General features: G+C 41.6%; 1 long non-coding RNA gene across 1 annotated transcript in view; it reads left to right on the top strand.

The window, feature by feature from the left end:
- Positions 1 to 17,178, top strand: part of LOC138752460 (uncharacterized) — a 28,156-nt gene extending 10,978 nt beyond the window's left edge. The window contains exon 3 of the long non-coding RNA XR_011350665.1: positions 17,108 to 17,178. This is a non-coding gene — a long non-coding RNA (uncharacterized lncRNA). The remainder of the gene's footprint in view (positions 1 to 17,107) is intronic.
- The last annotated feature ends 1,884 nt before the right edge of the window (positions 17,179 to 19,062 follow it).

Below are 19,062 nucleotides of genomic sequence, written 5' to 3'. Positions count from 1 at the left end.
CACCTGATTTGACAACAGTAACAGAGAAGAACCACCCCTCCGCACCCCCATGACCCCTCATGATCCTATCCTGTCCATATCTGATGATGACCTGCGTGCTGCCTTCAGGAGAGTGAATCTGAGCCCAGATGGAGTTCCTGGCTATTATAAATCTGTGCTGACCAGTGTATTCATGAATACCTTCAATATCTCACTCCAGCAGGGTGTGGTACCCACTTATTTCAAACAGGCATCAATCATACCGGCACCCAAGAAGAGTCTAGTAATCTGTCTTAATGACTATTGACCAGTAACATATCAACAGTGGAGTGTTTTGAAAAGCTGGTGTTGACGTGGATACATCCCAGTTCACCTATCAAAGCAACAGGGTCTACAGCGGATGCTATCTCACTAGCTGATGCAGACATCAGGATGCTCTTTATCAACTATAGTTTGACATTTAACATCATCATCCCCTCAGAACTGATCAGCAAATACCAAGACCTGGCACTCAATGCCCCATTGTATAATTGGATCCTGGATTTCCTCACCTCCAGACAATCAGTGAAGATTGGTAAGAACTTCTCCTCCACAATCTCCACCAGAACTGGAGCACCACAGGGCTGTGTTCTTAGCCCCCTGCTCTAATCAATTTACACCTGTGACTGTGTAGCTTGGTACAACAACAACACCATTTCCAAATCTGCCGATGATACGATAGTGGGTTGTATAAAGGAAGGGGATGAGTCAGCAAACAGGATGGAGACTGAACACTTGGCTGAACGGTGCACCAACAACAACCTCACACTCAATGTCACCCAAACTAAGGAAATGATTGTTGTTTTCAGGAAGGGAAAGCCAGAGGTGTACAATCCAGTGATCGTTGGGGGACCAGAGATGGAGAGGATCAGCAAATTTAAGTTCTTGAGAGTCACCGTCTCAGGTTCAGGAACAGCTGCTACCCCTCCACCATCAGACCTTTACTTGTGCATTTTATTGATTTTTAAAATTCTCTCTGTATTGCACAGTCAGCTTGTTTACATTTGTTATCTATTTGCTATTCTTTATTTGTTTACATGTATTTGATGTGTACAGTTTTTTTTGTACTACCAACAAATGGTAATTCTGCCTCAATCCACAGAAAAAAGAATCTCAGGGTTGTAGGTGATGTCATGTGTGTACTCTGACATTAAATCTGAAATCTGCTCGTATCCCAAGGCCTCCCTGCCATTTACTGTATCAATCTTAACCAAGTTCAATGTCCCAAAATGCAGCACCTCACCCTTGTTTGGGTTATGTTCCATTTGCCACCACTTGACTTACCTTCTCAACTGATCTAAATCCTGCTGTAAACGTAGATATCCTTCCTCGCTCTCCACTATGTCACCAGTTGCAAATTTACATATCGACATAATGCAAGTTCCTGTTATCCCCCTACTATATTCCCTTTACATCTATGACCTGACCTAGGACAGCATGTTGGTGTGACAGTCCAATGCCTCTACTTTTTTAGAAGACACAGGAAGTTTGTATATCCACCTTGTTTCTCAAGAACCTCTATAGGTGCACCATGGATGCAACAGTGTGTGGTATGAGCTGCTCTGATCAAGTTTAAAAGAAGCTGAAGAGGCCTTAGTGAGCACAGTTTATAAAGAAATACTTCCCACCTCTCCATCTACATCCTCCACTGCCAAGAAAAGGCAGCCAGCACACTGAAGGACCCATCAAGCCTCAGGCACACTTTCTTCTCCCTCCTCCCATTGGGAAGAAGCCTTAAGATGTGAAAGCATGCAACAACAGGCTTACATTTAGCTGAATGGTGCACCAACAATAATCTTACCCTCAATGTCACCAAAACTAAGGAGCTGATTGTTGACCAGGAAAGGAGAGCCAGAGGTTTACAATCCAGTGATCATTGGGGGATCAGAGGTGGAGAGGGTGAGCAAATTTAAATTCATGGGAATCACTATCTCAGAAGATCTTTCCTGGACCAACTCACTAATGGCATCATGAAGGAAGCATGTCAGCACCTTTACTTCTTCAGGAGATTTGGTATGACACCAGTGGGATGATGGAGTAGATGTTGAGATGTTTTCATTGGTGAGAGAGTCGTGAACATGCAATGTCATTTCAAGATAGGAGGCCATTATTTTGCCTTTTTAAATAAAATTAATTTAAATGGTAACAGGTGCTTTTGGTTCATGAGCCCGTGCAGACCAATTACATACAACTGACCTACATTTTGGAACGATGGGAGGAAATCGGAGCACCCAGAGAAAACCCATACAGTGACAGAGAGAATGTACAAACCCCTTACGGACAGCGCCAGATTCAAACTCGGGTTGCTGGTACTGTAACTGTGTTGCACTGACCACTACACTAACCACACCACCCTTTAAATATGTATAAATTTATTCATCAAAGAGCAGTAATTCTTTGGAATTCTCTACTCCAGAGAGTCGTGGAAGCTGGAATGTTAGAAGTATTAAAGTAGAGGAGGACAAATTTTTGAAAGCATGGGCTCATGGGCCAAAAGCACCTGTTACCATTTCAATTAATTTTATTTAAAAAGACAAAATAATGGCCTCCTATCTTGAAATGACTTTGCATGTTCGAGACTCTCACCAATGAAAAGATCTCAGCATCTACTCCATCATCCCACTTTATAAATTTCAATAAGAACTTCCTCAATCTCTAAACTCTGAAGAACACGGCAGGTTGAAGAAAGGGCGACTTGGTTAGCATAGCAGTTAGCCTTTATAGCTCTAGTGATCATGACTGGGGTTCGAATCCCATGCTGTCTATAAGGAGTTTGTACGTTGTCCCTGTATTTGTGAGGGATTCCCCGCCACCCTCCAGAATGAAACAGAGGTGTAGGTTATTTGGGGGTAATTGGGCAGCATGGACTCGTGGGCTGAAATGGCCTGTTACTGTGCTGTATGTCTAAATTTTAAAAATGTAAATTTAAATTTAAAATTTAATTGAGGGCTTTGGGGAATTGGGTTGTGAAGAAAAGTTGAGGCCAGCAAGAATAGCCATGATGGGTTTGAGCAGCAGGGTGGACCTCCAGGTCGAGTGGTCTACTTTCTATTTGTGTTCTTATGTTCAAGATTTATCTATAGTTCTTAATTCTGTACAGGGTAGTATCATAATCCTGAAGAAATAATTAAGTGCATAACTGTGTACAGAATTCCAAATTGCATTTTGAAATGCAAATTTGTAAAGCAAATTACCAATAAAAAAACCCAAAACTGTGAGCAACATTTTGAGCCATAATGTAACCTCAAGTGAGACCCCTTCCATGGAAACTAGTTTTCTATTCATTTCGCATTTGCTAAATGAAGGAAAATGCATGGAATAACCATTTATTACAACACTGTATATGAAAGACAGGGAACTGATTAATTCATTGCTTTCTTCAACAACCTCCAGATTAACTTAAGGGCAGAAGAATAATGGCGAATATTTTTTGTAAATGCTTTTGAATATTGATTATAATTTACACTCATACACGTAAGTTCAATATACATATACAATGAGATCCCTGCTTGTTGCAGCTACACGCCTACATCAAACACACCAACGAACAACAAATATAAGCAATTTTAAAATTATAAGTAGGTTTACATCGGAGAGCACAACATCATGGGCTGACGTCCCTGTACTACGTTCTATGTTACGTGCACCATGAGAGGAAAATAAGGAAAAATATAAAAGGATAGATAAATATTCACTCACAGTTAGTGCAAAAAATGTCTTGTTTAATGGTGCAGACAGATCTTTTTTTGGTCTTGGTCCTGCGGGTAATACACGAGGTTCAAAAGCCTGATAGCAATTGAAAACAAATTGTTTTCGAATCTAGAGGGGCTAGACCTTAGGCATCTATACTTTCTGCCTTATGGAAAAAGCATGAGCAGGGTGATGGGAACCCTTTATGTTGTTTGTCTCACAGAGATGCCTTCAATTGATGAGAGGCCAGTGTCCACGATGGACTTGGCTAGATCTGCCACTTAGGACATAGAGAAATACAGTTTCTGCAGCTTTCTGTGTTCCAGGGCACTCTGGATATTATACATAAAAGGAGCAGATTCTCCACATTTTTTTGACTAAGCTCAACAATTACAGGTTTTATGATTAAGAATGAAACCAGTCTATGTTAAGACGGAGTCATCTTAAAGTGATAGGTGCCAACAAAACCTATATATACTTTTAAGATTTCCTTGGTGTTGATGACAGAACTTGCAAATTGGCAGTCTGTGTAAGTTTTCAGTTCCAGTTCAATTCATAAAAGCAAGGCTTCAATGTTCTTATTTTATTCATTTTGGCACTTCATAATGCCAGTTTCAAAATGGAATTGGTTCTTCTCTTCCATTTTGGTGCTGAATCAATCTAAACAGTAAATTTCTATAAATCAAATTACTGGATCAAGGATTAAAATAACTATGCAAGAAATTGCAGAGAACTACCTATTCACATTGAACATTCTATGCACCAAATGTACTTTTGTTGCAATAGTGTTAAATGTAAATTACATTATTATTCATTTATAGTTATTTACATTCTCCTTCAATTGATAACTGATAAAAGTTTTGATTGTATCGAGGTTGCTATGGCTACAGCCCGGTTATAGCTCTTGGTTATAGCCCTAAGACTGTAGCTCAAATCTGCAGAAGAAAGACACTCACACCAGTAGGGTATATTTGACACTGAGTTTACTCAGTGGCAGCTCTACCTTTTATAGTCAGCTCAGGTGCGTCACCACCGGAGCATGGCTCGAGAGGGCCAGCTGGCGATTGGTTACCTTAGATGCCCGGGCCCCTATTGAGCTCCCCTGTGATCCACTGGCGGTGATTGACCAGTTTCAGCACTCTGCCAGCAGCCTATGTAAACAGGTGTTTCAGCCCACACAACAATTTGCCGGTCACTGCGCTCAACAGCCATTTTCTGTGTCGGCCCGAGGCGCAGGCCGCAGGCTGCTACATGATCATATATTTCAAGAATCTTAAAATTATCCTTTTATTTTGAACCTATCAATTGTTCTAAAGCAATTCAACAATTTCAGTTCAAGCAAAGCTATATTTAAATGAACGATTAAAATTTTATTTGATAAGGTGCATACAATCAAATATCATAACATTGTAATTTAAAATTGAACATTTCCTTGGTTGTGACAAATGGACAAAAGCCTGTTTATTTATCTAAGTCATGTACTTCAAATGCAGAAACCAGAACAATGTTTACTGCAGTGTTGTGTTTAGCCAACAGTCACTGTTGTCCCCATAACTCAAGATGTGTAAAACCGACACAACAGAGAGAGATCCAGAGGGAGACCTCAACTCAGGTTTCTGCTGAGAATTAGTGGTACCCAGCACGGGAAATTTAAATTGTGGCAGAAAAGGTTTGCCATAAATTCACACATTTTGCAGGTGTCCAAAAATATAAAAATTCTGTGGTAAGTACGAATACCATTCAGTGATAGCGTGTGCCCACTGATGTATAAGCTCTTCCAACAAGTTTCGGACCGGATTTATGTATGAAAAAGGCAACCAGATAGTGAAAATAAAAGTTCTAAGTACACCCATATTTCATAATTTTCATTTGGCCAAAAATTAAAAAAGAGGTCATCCAAAGATTCAATTCAACAGTGCCTTCATGGAATAAATACTTTGCCACGCTGATCATTGCCACATCTGCTGACTGCTCCTACCAACCCCCATCAACAAATCACTGTTAGCTCAGTCACCCCAAACATAGCAATGTACTTGTAACTCTCAACAACTTCACAACTTAATTGTCAGATCAGCCCAGTAATCTCAGTGGCAAGGTCTCAGGATCAAGATTTGCCTTCACATCAGTTCTGTGGGTTCTGAGATGATTGAGATCCCCAGAAAATCCCCAAAGAGACATGATGCACCATCAATGACTCAAAAGACTGAAGTCGAGCAAAACTGATAGGCTTTTATTCGCAATATAATAAAGGCGCATCCTTGCTGGTCGACTGCCCCGAACTGAGGAGGGACTGGGAGACAGTCACCTTTATTCAGGAGCCTGTGGGTGGGGCCATAGGTACAGTTGGCCAATGGGTGTGCCCGGACAGATAAATATATACACACACTGTCGTTTACCAGAAGACAGGGCTGTAAATAGGGCAAATAATTAGATGGTTGAAAAATATGTATTCTTTCCTCTGTTTACATGGGGCTTTTGTGTTCTCCCAACTCATAAGATTTGAGCTTTTCAGTGCCATAATAAATGCTCCTCTGCTCTGAAGAGTTATGAGCCAGGAATTCCCAAGAATAAAAGCGATGTTACAATTTTTCAAGAAGGTTTTGAAAAGATATTGGTTTGAGTGATAGAGTGTCTCTTTCAGGATCCTGCTGCCTATAGGCAAATGAAGTTTATCCATTAGAGTAGATCAAAATTAAATCAGGCCTCAGTGTTAGCTTTGAAGAGGACAATAAGTTGGTTCACTTATCTTGCCTGAGGAATGTGAATAGTTGCTAAAACAGGGTGGGACTTATTTCCCCAGTACTTAGAGAGTCTGCTCTGGGAAGTTCAATTCTCAAAAGCATACAAGGGAACAGAGTTTTCTACTGTCTTGTTCACAAACCATTTATGACCAACCCTGTTTTCCTCTTGCTCCAGTTTCTAATCATAGAATGAGGAAACTGGAAGGGCAAAGAGAGGGCATGAGATAGCTCTGATACATGAGGTTAAAAGATTACTGTGAGATCTTTCAAGAATGCAGCAAGAACGGAGCATGTCCGGAGTGGTGTGGATGCTGCTCTTCGACGGCGGTAGATATTCTCGAAGGTGGGGAGAATTTTGCCTGTGATGTCCTCTCTGTTTTGCAGAGCTTTCCGCTCAGGGATATTGCTGGCCCCATACCAGGCCATGATGTAGCCATTCAGCACATTTTCGACTAAACATCAGTAGATATTTGCCAAGGTTTCTGATGTCATACCGAACTTCTGCAAACTCCTGACATGCTTTCTTCACAATAGCATCAGAATGTTGGGTCCAGGAAATGTCCTCCAAGATCGTGACTCGCATGAATTTAAATGTAGTGATGTTGAGTAAGAGGATGTAGTTGGTAACTCTGTCCCTTTTTTATACAGCCCACTACTGAGGCATTGTTAGCAAATTTGTAACTGGTGTTGTTGTTGTACTGAGCCATACAGTTGTAGGTGTAAGTGAGTCGAGCAGGGGGCTAAGAACGCAGCCCTGTGGGTGTATCTGTACTGATGGTGATTGTGGAGGAGATGTTCTTGCCAATCCATATTGACAGGGATCCGAAGTGAGGAAATCCAGGATCCAATTACAAACTGGGGTATTGAGGCCCATGTCTTGGAGTTTGCTGATCAGTTTTGAGGGGATGATGGTGTTAAATGCTGAACTGCAGTCAATAAAGAGCATCCTGTTGTATACATCTTTGCTATCTAGGTGTTCCAGGGTTTTGTGTAGAGCCAGGGAGATGGATCTGCTGGAGCCCTGTTGCTATGATTGGTGAACTGGGATGTATCCACGTCACTGTTCAGACAGGAGCTGATATGCTTCAACACCAGCCCTTCAAAACACTTCGTCATTCTGGATTTATTCTTAAGAATTTTAAGCTCTCCACCATCTTCACCAGTGATCTATTATGGGACGTGTTCTCCTCTCCACTTTGTCATCTATGGCCAGCTCCTTAATTTTGCTGATATTGAAGGAGAGATTGTTCTCCTGGTGCATGCCACAGCCTCATCTCCTCGTAATCTGTCTCATCATTGTTTGGGATCCAGATTTTACAGTGATGCCATCTACATACTTTTTTTGGAATTTTTTTTAACATATGCATCAATACAAAATATAAATTCAATAATATAATAATTATAATGTCATACAAAATGATACAAATTTTTAAATTTTTTCTCCCCAACTCCCCCCCCCAAGAGAAAGAAGAAAAAGAGAACACCTACTCTATGTATATATATATATTATTAACATGTATAATATTCATTGACTAATTTTTATAATTTCTAACTGAGAGGGGTGGGTAAGGTAGAAGATGTGGATAGAATTTTATTCATAAAATCCATATATGATTCCCAAATTTTGTAAAAGTTTTCAATTTGATTCCTTAAACTATATGTAATTTTTCTAAACGTATACAATCATCTACAGACTCTTGTAGGTAGAGCTTGAGCAGAGTGTTTGGCCACACGCAGTCATGAGTGTTTCTGGAATACAAGTAACACCTATTGTAAGGTGTACAAGTAATACTAAGGTGCAAAGTAAGGTGGGTACAACATTGTGATGTTTAGAAGACATTTAAAGAGGTTCATTGATTGGAGATATTTTGAGAGCTATGAGCCAAATGTAAAAATTAGGACTGGATCAAGTAGACAAGTTGGTTGGCAGGGATGAGTTGGGCCAAAGAGCCTGATTTCATGATGTAAAACTCTATAAATGTGTGAGTCTCTACCATAACCATACAACCGTATAACCTTTTACAGCACGGAAACAGGCCATGTCGGCCCTTCAAGTCCGTACCGGTTCACTTGAACAACTCCACGAGCTCTTCCGCAAACTCCTGAGGAAGCAGAGGCTCTCTTAGGTCGGAACATCCTGAGATTTTCCAGGTCCTCATAGATTCTCTTTATAAGAACCCGTTTTCTTGGATACTTTACTCCATTCATTTCTCTTTATAAATCACAACTTATGATTTTGAAAAAGACCACGTCGATTGTAAAAATGCCTATCCAACCTAAACCTAAACTCACCTTCAAACGTGGCCAAGTTGGTGTAGCGGTTAGTGCAATGCTGTTACAGCGCCAGAGATCGGGACCGGGGTTTCAATCCCACACTGTTTGTAAGGAGTTTGTACTTTCTCCCCGTGTCTGTGTGGGTTTTCCCTAGGGGCTCTGGTTTCCTCCCAGTGTTTGAAATGTACCATGGGTTGTAGGTTAATTGGGTGTAAATTAGGTGACACAGACTCGTGGGCTGAAATAGCCTGTTGCTGTGCTGTGTGTCTAAATCAGTGGTTTTCAAATGGCCCCCTTAATCTCACATACCACTTTAAGTAATCCCCATGCCATTGATGCTCTGTGATTAATAAGGGATTTCTTAAGGTGTATGAGAGTGGGAAGGGAAGGTTGAGAACCACTGCTCTAGACCCAAATGTTACTGAAATATTTTGCTTGAGATAAACTGTCATTGGCCTGTTTCCTTTGGAATTATGAGACCGTGCACATAACGAGTCAATTAAGGGATAATTTATACAGTGGTTTTCAAACTTTTTCTTTCCACTCACATACCCCCTTACTGATCAGGAAGCAATTGCTTACTAGTAAATAATCCTTACTAATCACAGAGCACCTATGGCACAGGGATTATTTAAAGTGGAATATGAGATTGGAGGATAGTTTGAAAACCACTAGTCGAAATTGAAAAAAAAAACATGAACTTTTGTTAGACCTTCAAGTATACTCCAAACATTTTTAAACCATGTGGAAGGTTTCTGCCCTAAAGCCCTCATCGCCCTTTCCTCATTTAGACATCAAGCCTTCTTCCAATTATTGTAAAATCTATGTATGTCCTTTGACCCTTCTCCCAAGGAAAATAGGTTTTCATATTTACCTGACCTAACTGCCTCAGGTTTATACACTTCTATTAAATGTCTTCTGAATCTTTCTTATTCCAGACAGCAAACCCAGACTAACTATCTATCTATTCTCATTTTTAAAACTGGCAACATCCTTGTAAATTTCTGCTACACTCCAATGCATTACATCTTTCTTGCAATATGGTGGTTAGCTCTGTGCTCAGTACAAAAACTGAAGCCAAACATTGTATACAGTTCTGATGTATCCTTCCAATTCTTTTTTCGAATGTTTTATTTATATTTGCACACAAGCTTGTACAGCCATATGCAGGTCCAGCCAAAATTGGCAGTTCACATTCAAATACACCTACATTCATTCTCTTTATGACTATATATACAAGCCTGTGTCTCTACCAGCCCCCTCTCCCCCCCACCACATAAAACAAGATGACTCACTCAAACTTCAACCAACAACAACAAAACTTTAACACCAGGAAAATAATTAACAAGGGGCAGGAATCGTCGCAGTTCAGTGGGCGGCCTCTGGGCCGATATTCATTTCCGACTTTCCTTGATCGGGATCAGTGTGAGGGAAAGGAAGCCACAGCAAGGAACGGGGAAACCTATCACCCCCATGCACAAATGTAGTGCATGTATGGTGGCCAGATCCTACGAAAGGTACCGTATTTGTTTCTCAGGGTATAAGTTATTTTCACCATGAGAACGCAGCTTTGCAGTACTTTGTTCCATCGCTTGATACTAAAACTAGAGTCAGACTTCCAAGTCACTGCAATGCACTTTCTGGCCACTGCCAATGCAATTAACATAAATTGGATTTGAAATTTGGACAGCTTCATTGTAAGCCTATGTCCATTATATTTCCCAACAGGAACAACTCTGGGTCCTGAGGGAATCATTTGCCTATAATTTTCTCCAGGACTTGGCCTAGATCTACCCAAAAGGGCCTCACCTTGGTACATGACCATGTTGTGTGCATGAACATCCCGGTTGCAACACCACACCTGAAGCATTAGTCCAAGAGTTCTGGTTTTGATCTGTTTATTTTCTGCAGCATTAGATACAACTGGTGCAAAAAGTTACACTGGACCAGCTTGTACTTTGCATTGATGACAGTGGTCTTGCTTTCCTGGCACAAGTCAGACCAGAATCTCTCATCAATTGCAATGCCCAAGTCTGACTCCCATCTTTCTCTCCCAGTTTGGGCCCCTCTGACTGGAACAGGCAATACAATGCCAAAGTAAATTTCTTACCGCTCCCCCTTCGAATCAAGGCCTCTATGTTACTGCATCGAGGTAGGGCTATACTTGGACCCAATTCTTTCTTTCTTCTTTGGCTTGGCTTCGCGGACCATAGAAAATACCTCATTTGAAGATAGCAGTGGAATGTCTAATTTGGCAAAGCATATTTATTTTTTAGCTGCTCAAACAGCATTAATTGCCCCTGCTTGTAACAGTCCTCTATGCATCTGATGCCATTACAGCGCCAGATGTCTAGGATCCTGTTACCTATTGTTAATGGTATTAATTTATTAGGAGTCAGGGGTGTTTTTGGTAACAGCTCCACTTTAGCATTCAGATACTGGTTAATTTTGATCCAGATACTATCACTTGTTTTAGTATGGAGCTGACCTTCTTCCCTGACAGCAATTTGGGGTCCCATTTGTAAATAAAATCCTCTGCCATCTTCTCACCCACCAAGTGCAGATCAATTTGTGTCAAGGATGGTACATCTCCTCCCTGAAAGAGAGAGGTGAGGTATCTTGACTGAGCTGCCCAATAATATTCTCAATCCACCGAGACAATAGTCCCATGTTAATTTTTCCATAGGGACCCTTGGCACCTTACCACTCCAGAGAAACCTTCTAACCTTCTGTAGCAGCTGTTTAAAGAAACCCTGGGGAAAGCAGCACAGGCAATGTTTGAAAAAGATACTGGAATCTTGGCAACACATTAATTTTGATGCAGTTAACCCTGCCCACCATTGTTATGGGCAGGGACATCCACTTCTTTAGGTCCTCCTCGACACTCTCCAGCAAGGGGACGTAGTTTAATTCGTATAGATTATTCAAGTTTCCATCATCATTAACTCCTAGGTATTTTATCCCCTTCTGTGGCCACTTTAAATTACTATTTTCTTTAAATTGATTAAAATTACCCTCGGTAAGTGGCATCACCTCGCCCTCATTTCCCAATTTATCTTGTACTCAAGGTTTTCCATAGTCCACCAGTACCATGTGCAGTCGAGGAAGAGAAATTGCAGAGCCTGTCAGATATATCAGCACGTCATCAGCGAAAAAGTTAATTTTGTGCTCCTCCTGGCCCATTCTATAACCTTTAATGTCTGGATCCTCACCTTTGTCTACTGGATCTGGTAAGTGGAAAGGCTGAAGAGACCTGCCCATTGGTTACAACTTTCACCACGGGCCCATGGTATAGCATTCTAATACAATTTTGAAAAGTTGGTCCCAACCCCACCTTCTCAAATAAAAATTCCCTCTCCAGTGTCAAAAGCCTTCTCTGCATCCAAGGAAATGGCCAATCCCCTCTAATTTCTAGATTATGCCAGGTACATTACACTCAGCCATCTGCCAATATTGTCCACTGCTTGTCTCTCCTGCAAAAAGCCTGCCTGCCTTTGTTTATCAATTTTGGCAAATGCAATGCCAATCCGTTTGTCAGGGCTTTGGCTAGGATCTTGTAATCAGCATTCAGCAGGGAAATTGGCCTATAAGAAGAGGGAATAAGTGGATCTTTACCCTTCTTCAAAATCGTCGTAACAATCACCATTCTGAAAGATTCCAGGAGGGACCGTGTTTCCCCTAGCCTGGTCTATCACCTCCATATACAGAGGCATTAATAAGTCCTTAAATTCTCGATAAACTCAGGTGGGAATTCATCTTCCCCCAAAGACTTGCCTGCTTGTAGTGCACTCAATAAAAGATCTAATCCCGCCTGTTCCTCTGGATTCAGATGTGGGAGATCTAATCTGGCTAGGAATTCGTCCATTTGATTGGGATCCCCAGTCAATTCAGATTTATACAATCCTTCATCAAATTCCCTGAAAGTTTCATTAATTTCCTTTGGTTTATACGGGACATTGCCATTCCCCGTTTGTATTGCATTAATTGTTCTAGAGGCTTGTTCTGCCCTCAACTTCCAAGCAAGGACCTTGTGAGCTCTCTCCCTCAACTCGTAATACTTTTGTCTTGACCTCATAATGGCCTTCTCCATACTATACATCTGAAGGATATTATATTCTAATTTCTTGTTTGGGAGAACTCTATAATGGTCTTCCAAACCTGATTCCTGAAAATCCCTCTCTAATTGGGTAATGCCCTTTTCCAATTCCTCAACTTCCCTCATATAATTTTTCTTGATTGTCTTTGAATACCCAATAATCTGACCCCTCAAGTACACCTTAAGGATGTCCCACAGAAGAAATTTATCTGGAGTAGAAGGGCAGTTGTCCTCACAGAACAGGGCTATTTGAGTTCTTATAAAACTACAAAACTCTGATTTTTTTTCCATAGCAAAATGTTAAGGCTCCACCTGTATGCTGTGCCTTGCTTATCTGGCACATCTATAGTCAAAACCAAAGGGGAATAGTCTGAGAGAAGCCTTGCCCTATACTCGGCTTCCATGATCCTACCTTTCAAATGGACTGAAGCCAGAAAAAAATCTATTCTAGAGTAGGAATCATGTTGTTTTGAGTAAAATGAGTAGTCTCTCTCTCTTGGATGCTTTTATGCTTTCAAATTCAGCTCCCTCATGCAGTCAATGGTGGCTTTCACTGCCCTGGTCCAAGTTATCCCTTTTGTGGACTTATCCAGCATCCAGACATAGATTAAAGTCACCCCCTATTAGATTATTTTCATTCCCTTCTGCCAATTGTAGAGAAATGTCTTGCATAAATTCTTCATCATCATAGTTGAGGGTGAACACATTCATTAGGATTCTGAATATATCTGACAGTGTACCATAAGAAATCTTCCCATTTTGTCTGTAATCACCTTCTGTACCTGCACTGGAACACTCTTTCCCACTAAAGTGTCACTCCCCTTGCCTTTGAGCCGAGTGAGGAGGATATAACCTGACCGACCCACCCACCCCTTTTTAGCTTTTGATGTTCCCACTCAGTTAAATGCTTCTCTTGAAGGAAGGCCAGATCTATCCCCATTTTAAAAACGTGTGCATAGACCCTTCCCCGCTTCACCAGACCATTTAAGCTGTTGACGATAAAAGTAGCAGACTGTACATTCTTATCCATTACCCCAGGGTTCCTCCCCTAAATGCTTCCCCCCCCCCCCACCATCACCCCTTTGCACCCCCAATCTTTTACCATCTGCCCTTTTCCCCGCTCCATCTGAGCTGCGAAAATAAGTAGGTGAGGAACAAAGGCGGGAACAAGGGCAAAGACAAAAACCCAAATAACTAACCAAAAAAGAAGATGCAAGAAGCATTCACAGCCAAACCTTTCTTTAACCTCCCCATTGCTCTCCCGACATAACTTTTGCCCCATGTTAAATTCACCCTCTTTCCTACTCTGTTGCCAACCTCCTTCAGTTTTCAACACTCCCCCCCTCCCCCCAATAACAGGTTGTGCCACCGGATCCCATCTACTCGTCTCTCTGTCTCCTGAACTCCCCAAGAAAAACTGTAATAACTTCTTGTCTACTTGGCTTAACCTCTTTTCAGACTTTTTTTTTCAATTTAAATGCCAAAATATCATTATAGTCCATAACACATCTGTACACCCCTGTAGGCTAAATTCACAATACAATAAAAACTGCTGTAGGCTGATCCCCAGTCAGGCTTTACTTCTTCTTTGTGCTCCCCAATGTGGGTAGACTTTCGGTGAATTCCCGCGCCTTCTCTGGATCTGCAATAAGTTTTCTTTCTCCTCCTGGTAATATCACCTTCAGGGTGGCTGGATGTCTTAGTACACATTCCTACCCCTTTTGCTTGATCAGCCTCTTGGCTGGCTCAAATGCTTTTCTGGTTTTCAAAAGTGCCGCGCTAATATCTGGGTAAAAGAAGATTTTATTTCCCTCTACCTCTAAGGGGGACCCTCTTTTATTTGCACCCGTCGCCGCCGCTCCTAATATTCTCTCCCTGTCCGGATAACACAACAACCTTATCAGGACAGAACATGGACTCTGCCCAGGACCTGGTCTTGGGAAAAGGGATCTATGAGCCCTTTCTATCTCAATCTTTTCTCCCAGTATGCCCTTGCCCAGCACCTCTGGGATCCAGGTCTGAAAAAAACTTACTGGCTTTTGCCCTTCAATTCCTTCCCTCAGCCCCACCAGTTTAATGTTATTTCATCTGCTGTAGTTCTCCAGGGCGTCCAGTTTCCTCCAGATATTCTCTTTCATTCAGCAGCATCTCCACTTTATTGCCCTTATTATGTATGGTGTCCTCATTTTTACCCACCCACTTCAGCCACTCTACCCATCAGCCCAGATAGGGTACCCTGGACCTTGTTCAGCTTCTCTCCCATGTCTTGAGTTTTCTTCTCGAAAGCCTGGAAGAGCCCGCCTTCCATCTGGCCCAGCATGTCCTTTACATTACGCAGGGAGGGCTCTGAGCTCCCTTGCTTGTTTTGTTTTGACAGGACTCTTTATTTTAGTCCCACAGCCTGACAAAGCCTTCCTCACTGCTGCCTTCATCATCTTCAGAGCTCCTGAACCCGTCACCACTGCTGCCCTCTCTTCTGGTCCATCGCTGGACCCGTTGATTACCACGCTTGACCCAACGCCACTCACTGCTGCATCGGCCATGGCACCACATGATTTGGTTCCAGACCCACTGCTGGAGCTGAGGCGAGGACCAACCTTCCCCTTGGTACCGGAGTAGACACCATTTCTTCACGGCTTCTTATCTGACAATGCTGGCCCACTCCCTGGGCTCTTCAGTGACGCTGCTCTGTGACCGTTACAGGTGCTGACTTCCTCTTGAGCCTCGTACATACTGCGAGGGTGCCAAATCTGGCGTTCCTGCTGTGGTAAGGAGGCCCCAAGCTTCTCCCCATCTCCAGGGGCTTCGGAAAGGCTTTCTTTGTGTACTTGCTGGGCGGTAGCGCTGTCCTTGCCCAAGTCTCGTCCTCCCTGCTGGGTGGGTCATTCAGCTGAAGCTGCAGCTCCCTCCTTGGGCCTCGGAGTGGTCCCGCCATTTTCCTCACCATGAGGCATCTCTAGCTGGGCCTCTCATTTCGATGGAGATTCCTTCATGCTTTTATTTGAGAATTTACTCTTCTTAGTCATTGTTTTTTGTAGGTTTCTTCCCACGTCTTTTTTTGTCATTCTGGTTATTCAGCTGAGGTTTTTACCCTATTTATTCTTGAAAATCCTGGGAGCTCTAGGATTCCACCTCCTCCTACTCTCCCCGCATCACGCGACTCCCACATTCCAATTCTTATGTGAAGGCGTCAGTTAATAAAAAACACTTTTCAGTGCATCCTTCTATTATCCCCATTTCTATACTCCTCAGGTAGTTTATTCCATATCCCCACAACCTTTTGTGTGAAAAAGGTGCCCCTCAAGTCTCTTTTAATATCTTTGCCCTCTATTAGAGAATAATTAATAGTCATTGCTTTGTTCCCCAGAATAGATTCATCTATAACTTTATCTATTAACTTTTCCTTTGCCCTTTCTTGATTTTATAAACCTCTACAAAGTCCTCTACACTCCAGGGAGAAAAGTCCCAGTCTATCCAGCCTCTTCTTATAAGTCACACACATTCATAAAAATTCAAAGAAAGTAAATTCCATTAACATTCAGAAACCAATGAACATCAATAAATCCATAATGCTTTACTGCTGGCATATGGTACAAAAATATATTTTCAAACAGTAAACTGAATTCTCCCTCTCAGCACAAAAGACCATATAAAAATAAACACATACATGAAGTCATTGCTTCCTGCCATGGTGTATTTAGGAAACAAGTGCTGCTGTTCCCATAACCTGAGATGTGTAAAACCTATACAGGGCTCACAATGAAGGAATTATCAATCTACCCTCCTGCTCTTCAGAATCCTATTCAACTGGAAAATTCATATCATGAAATCTTCCAAGAATTAAGTTCTGCCAAGATCAGAGAAGGTACATCACATCTCAATAACAATCTCCAAAAGTTCATTTACCCTGGTCCACAAATGCTGAAATCTGGACAATTGGTGCAGAAACATGAGATTAAAATCATCTACAGGAAGCTGCAAAATTTAAATTCAAGTAAATAAATAAATATGGAATTAAAAAGCCAGGGTCGGTAATGGTAAACAAGCACGAATGGATTGCCATAGAAATCCATCTGGTACACCAATATCCTACATGAAGGAACGATTCTAACTTTATATCCTACATGAAGGAACGATTCTAACTTTACCCCATGTGAACATACTCGAGGAACAGAGCTTGCTCTGCTGCTCAACAAGATCATGGCAGATCACCCACTGTTTTGCTGCTCTAACCTCCATATCTTTTCATTCCTTTAACATTGAGAAATCTCACAATCTGTGTTTTCAGAATGTAAAGTGAACCTCCACCACTCTGCATGCAAGAAAATTCCAAAGATTCACCATACAAACATTTCTCCTCTTTCAAGTATTGGATAGCAGGGGAAAGGTGGGTTCATGTTTCTGGGAAGTGGAAGAAGTCCTTCATATGAGAGAAAATAGACTCCACTTGAAATGATTTAATCACTGAGTGAGTGACTCGGAGAAGATTCATTAAAGGTGACTATTGCTTATTCTGGTGGTGGTGCTTGTTGTTTTTGTTGCCTTCATCATGGAAATCAAGAATCCCCCGAGGAGTTATGTTTCAAACAATAGAGAGACTCAGCTGCCAGCACTTCTAGTTAGAAGACAGTGGATTTTCTGATATATAATCCAAATTGGCACCCCATGGCTGGAGTCTCTGAGTTATGCATTCTTCGAAAGAATGTTAAACTGAATCCTTGTGATATGTTCAGGTATATTAGAATATAGGTATATTAGAAAGACACATGACCATGTTCAGGCAAATAAGATGATGTTAATTTGGCACCATGTTTAGTGCTACCATCCTGTGCTCAGAAAGGCTGTACTGTTCTATGGCTCTGTGTAAAAGATCACTCTGAAGATGAATAAGGCATTCCTGGGCATTCTGCCCAACATCTAAACTCTAACCAACAAATTCACGGAACGAGTTAAGAAACTGCGAGGGTAAAATGACTCCGATGAGTGACCTCAGATTCACTTGGTCCATCTCTGGCAACACTCTTGCCTTTCTCAATCTCTATCCCAGAGACAAAATATCTATTGATATCTTCTGTAAATTCACTAACTCCCACAGTCACCTCAACTATACCTCCTCCTATACCTCAACTATACCTCTATTCCTTCCTCTTAATTCCTCCATCTCCATTGCATCTGCTCCCAGAATGAAGTCTTGCATTCCAGAACATGTGAGATGGCTTCCTTCTTCAGAAAACATGGCTTCCCTTTGATTGCCATTAAATCAGCTCTCACATGCTTCTCTTCTATATCCTGCACATATGTCCTGGCTCCTTCCAACCTGACTCACAAGGACAGGATTCCTCTTGTCCTCACCTAACCCTCTGCAATTTCCACCACCTACACCTGGGTCCCACACCAGACACATCTCACCCTCCCCTCACCCCTCCTCTCCACCTCTGCAGGGGCTGCTCCCTCTGCAACTCCCTGATTCATTTATCTCTGCCCACAAATCTCCCCTTGGTACTTACCCACGTGACTGCAACAAATGCTACACTTGCTTGCTTGTAATACAGGTACAAGTTGATGGGTGGGTTTACTTTTAAACTTTTTCGGCTTCCCTACTGTGAAGTAGTGTATAGACGTATTTTAATGCTCATGTTAAATAACATTTAACCACCTTTGACCTCAGTGATAATTATGGCCATTGCAGACATTTTGTGAAATCTAGATTATATGTACTTTATATATCATCTCTTCTTGCGTCTGTCGCATTCCTGTAGTCTGGGGAAGCAACTTGCATTCCAAAAAGTAGTTTTACAAAAATAAACAACTAAAATTAATTTCTGACCTTCACCAACACCAGAGTATTATCACAGTCAGTACCTTAATTCAACTGCTTCAATTTAATTTGAAATATAGACATCGAATCAAGCACAGAATGTTATTGAATGGTGGTACAGGTCGAAGGCTGACTCCTGTTCCTATTTCTTATCATCTTCTGTTGGAGTTCTTGTGTAAGAAACACCAATAACAATAGCATAAATCAAGTTACTACATTGTACATTAAGTCAAAAAAGGATAAGGTAAAAAAGAAATGTTAAAAATGAATGATGACTTTAATCCTCAAACCATGGATGGAAATATCGTCAGACTACTTGTTGGTGTTGTTCTCAGCCTTTCAGGAACAGCCAGAAGGCTCATGAATTGCCTGAGAAAAATCACTCTGGGACAAGTGTTGGTAGATGGGATATGGTGGATCAGATG

The sequence above is a fragment of the Narcine bancroftii genome, chromosome 2 (assembly GCF_036971445.1).
Source record: "Narcine bancroftii isolate sNarBan1 chromosome 2, sNarBan1.hap1, whole genome shotgun sequence".
NCBI lineage: Eukaryota > Metazoa > Chordata > Chondrichthyes > Torpediniformes > Narcinidae > Narcine > Narcine bancroftii.
This window is presented reverse-complemented; position numbering and strand designations above follow the sequence as displayed.